Consider the following 4,324-nt stretch of genomic DNA (forward strand, 5'->3'; position numbering starts at 1 on the left):
TTGGTAATGATGTCACGTAGCAATGCCTAGCTTCCTCTCCCTAGCTACTAGCCTCCTTGGAGTTTCTTTAGCCCAGAAACCCGGCTTGCTTTATAGCCAGGTGCAAACATTTTATAGTTTAACCAAATGTTTGTTAAGTATTTTCCTGTGACTCATCTCATTTGATCCTCACAGAAGTCCTGGAGTAGGTAGATAGGAGACTTGATAGAATCCCATTTTCTTTTCATTAGCAAGATGCGAATAGCGATATTAAAATATTTCTTCTAATTAATTTCCTTTCAATGTGCACAAATCCGTGCACCGGGACACTAGTTAATTATAAAAGATTAATAGGTCAAAGAATAATAAGTTGTTATGCTTCATAAAAATTGTTTTGATAGCCCTGCTGGGTGGCTCAGTTGGTTGGAGTGTTTCATGGGCTTGATTACTGGTCAGGGCACATACCTGGGTTGCCTGTTCAATCCTGGTCAGGGTGAGTAGAGGAGGGAACCAATCAATGTTTCTCACATCAATGTTTCTCTCTTTCTCTCCCTTCCTCTCTCTCTAAAATTATATATATATACGAATTTGTGCACAGGTGGGGTCCGGCCGGCCCACCCTGATGGGGGCCAATGGGGTCAGGCCAGTGGGGGGGAGGGGGTCGAAGGAGGTTGGCCAGCCCTGCCCCTGATGGGAGGGCTGATTGGGGGCCAGGCTGGCTGGGGGGAGGGGCCATGAGAGGTTGGGGGGCCAATCGGGGCCCTGATTGGGGCGGTTGGCCGCCGCAGTGTATGTCATAGTGACCAGTTATTCCAGTTGGTCCAGTCATTCCATTGTACTGATCACTTGGCTTTTATATATATAGTTATGTCTTTGGGTGAGGATTTTAAAGAAATGTTTGAAAACTTACCAAACACACATTCACTCGCCCTGCCTCTCTGTCTTCCCATTCTGACAACAGGAGTTTCTCAAAATTGATCAGTTAGTATACTCATTCCTGTCCACCTTTGCTCCTCATTATTCACCTGCCCTTATTCCTTAACCTCCACTGAAGACAAGGAAGGAGAAGAATTCCAACTGCCTTTCTCTCCAGCTTTACTGTAAGCTCAGTCAGGGCAACTTATTACCTGCTGAATGGATGACCTGACATCTCCTCAAGCTGAAGTATCTGAAGCATTAGCAGCAGCTTTCCTCTGGAAATCTGAGGGCCCTGCCTCACCCTCCTTGCTGCTTTTTGGCTAAGATACCTGTTTTCAGGAACTGAGGGTTTTCTCTGCTTATGGGGAAGGAATCAGGGCAAAGCTAGCTCTTGCTGTAATTGTCAAGTTTGAATCTCACTCTTTCCTCTCCCTTCAGGGCTTTTCTTCTCTACACAGTTGTAAATAATTTATTTCTCCCAGGGAAAATACTTAAATTTAGGGAAAAGACTCAAATTTAACAGGCTCATCACTGATTGCATTTCAATCTTCCTTTTTTTTTGTCAGCTCTGTCAATCTCTCTTTTGAACAAATATATATCCTTCATTCAAAGGAAAGAAAATGCAATAGAAAAATGACCCAGAGACATGAATTAGCAGCTTAAGTGAAGTAAAAATATTTCAACTCTTACCAATGAACTCAAAATGCATATTAAAATGAGACTGTTTTGCCTACAAGATTGATGAAAATTAATAGTTTGAGCATATGCACTTTGGGTGAAAATGTGGGTAAGTAGGTACAACAATGGAAATAGCCCCTTTAAAGAGCAATTTGAACATATCAATAAAAATTTTTAAGTACATGTGCTTTAACTCTGCAACTGTATGGGTTATTGGTTCATTATAGCATTGCTTACCAGAGTGAAATGTTTAGTAATAAGGGCTAATTAAGTAAATTTAGGAAAATCCATACTGTAAGATATTTTTGGAGGTTTTTCAAAAATAGTTACATATAACTTTAAATACAGACAGAGAAAGATGGCCATAATGCATAATATGAAAACAAGTTCCCTGGTAAAAAATTATCTGTAATTTCATGTTAATATATGCAAAGAAATAAATTATATGCGATAACTGGATATTTGGTGGGGTTTTTTTTTTTTTTTGGTTTGGTTTTGTGTTTTTTTGCCAGAAAACTATGCGATAACTGGATATTTGGTGGGGGTTTTTTTTGGTTTGGTTTTGTGTTTTTTTGCCAGAAAATAAAAATAAACATTTTATTCTCTTAATTTTGTTTCTTTTTAAATAAAAATAAACAATGAAACAAAAATTCACAAGCTGCCTTCTTGTCCAACCCTCCCTCCCCCCACCTCTCTCCTACCTGCAGTCTTGGGCACTTGCTCCCTCTCCTCACAGACACAGGCATCCAACTGAGAAAATGAACTGCTCTAAGCACATGGAGACATGATGAAGGGAGGTGGTGAACTGTGTCCACACTCAGGGTTAAACAGAGCAAGTCTGCATTTTCTGGGTTATGGATTGTTTCCTTTCATTAGCCAAATTGAAAAAAGAAATTCCTTAGACCAGATGCTTCAAAGCTGAAATCCCCAGGACCATTGAAGAATGTCTTGAAGATATTATCTGCACCAAAATCACCCATATTCATGCCCCCCTCATCCGTGTCCTTTCCATTGCCATAGCGGGTCTCTTTCCTGGGATCAGAGAGGATGGTAAAAGCATCTCCCACTTCCTTGAACTTTTCCTTCTAAACTTGGGCACTGGCTCCACTGTGCCCATCTGGGTGGTGCATCAAGGCCCGTTTCCAATAAGCTTTCTTGATCTCATCCTCAGCGGCATTCTTGTCCACTCCCAGAACCTTGTGGTAATCTTTCCTCTTATTCTTCTTCAGTTTCAGCTGTGCATCTTTTGAGTTGTGTTCTTCTGTTTTCTCCATCTGATACTTTTTCATGTCCCAGCACTGCTTCTTCCTACTGTTCTGTGTCTGTGTAACCCTGAGTTCTTCTCAGGTAGGCTTTTGAGTATGTGTCATCGAGCTTCACTGCATTTGTGCAGTCTTCCATTGCATCATCCAGTTTCCTAGGCTTGGGAGTAACCCTACCCCGATTACAATAGAGTTTAGCATTCGTTTTTATATTGTTGTTGGGATCTATCCCCAGGACTTCTATGGATAGTTCATATGCTAACTTGTAATTTCCTTCTTTAAAGGCTTTATTCCCATCTTCTTTTTTTTGTTTATGTGCGTTGGCATTTCTGCAAGCAACACAGGCCTTCTCATGTCCAGGGGTCACCCTGAGAGCCTGCACAAAAAACTGAACCACCTTCTCAAGACAATATTCCCAACAAAGGCAAAGGTCTGATACATACAGAGCATCTGCATTGGTGGACTCCATTCATATGGGGAGGATCTCACTGTTGCAAGTTTTTCTTGACTATTGTTACCACAACACTGGACAACCTCTATTTTTCTTAGGTAGGATCAGGTCATCCTTCCTCCATCATATGTCCCCGAGTTTCCCGTTCCATTTTGCTAGATATTAGAGGGATGAAAAGAACACAGGACCAGCTGCTGAGGTACTTGAAATAAGAGGAGCCAAGGCAAAGAGGTGGCAATGTAAGATTAATGGAGAGACTGAGGCTAAACTTAGGGTTTCTCTTCCAGAGGCCATAGCCTAGAACGTGTGGTCTTTTTCCTGCTCTTCTGCAGAATCCCTGTTGTTGTTTTTTTAAATTCTATCAAAGAGAATTCAACCCTGCTTCCTCATGGTGTCTGCTGCTGCCAGTGCAGTGGAGTGGGCATGTCAGAATGAGATGGGGCTCGAATCCCTTTAAGGCCTTGGAGCCCTCCCAGGACCCTTAATGAGTAGGCAGAGGGAAAAGTGGGAAAGGGACCCCCCCAAACCAGAAGCCCAGTTGGCAATGTCCCCGCCACTGAGGGAGCTGCAGCAGCTGGTTTGCTGTGTAGTGTGTTGGTACAGGCGGGCCTAGTGGGTGGTGTTGTCTATGGGCCTTGGGAAGGGGCAGGGATGGTAGGAGCGGGGCTGTCCAGTCCCAGAAGGAAACTGCTCCTCAGTGAGGAAGCAGGTGGCACCTCGTGGTCTGCTCCTCGCCTGAGGACTCCTGAGAGATGCCCTCTTCTTCCTCCTTCTCCAGTTTTTTTGGTCTGTCCCTTGGTTTCCTCCCTGGCATCGTGGTGGTTTTTCAGGTCTTGGCAGTGCCCTTGTTTTTGCTCCCTTTTGTTCTGCCCTGTTCTGCCCAGTCTCTTGGGTGTTGGCACTTCACTGGGCTCCTTTGGAGGCTGCTTGCCAGGCTGGCCCCACCCTTGCTTCTCAGTGCTTCCTTTTCCTGCTTGGAAGCCAAGGGCTGGCTGGACTTCTAGCTCGACTCGCTCATCTTCCCTTTTTCTATGGG

The 4,324-nt window shown here is 43.7% G+C and overlaps 1 pseudogene; it reads right to left on the reverse strand.

Annotated features, from left to right (window-relative positions):
- Window positions 1-2,404: 2,404 nt before the first annotated feature.
- LOC102242899 lies at window positions 2,405-4,102 on the reverse strand (annotated as a pseudogene).
- Between the last annotated feature and the right edge of the window lie 222 nt (window positions 4,103-4,324).

The sequence above is a fragment of the Myotis brandtii genome, unplaced genomic scaffold (genome assembly GCF_000412655.1).
Source record: "Myotis brandtii unplaced genomic scaffold, ASM41265v1 scaffold468, whole genome shotgun sequence".
Taxonomy (NCBI): Eukaryota; Metazoa; Chordata; class Mammalia; order Chiroptera; family Vespertilionidae; genus Myotis; species Myotis brandtii.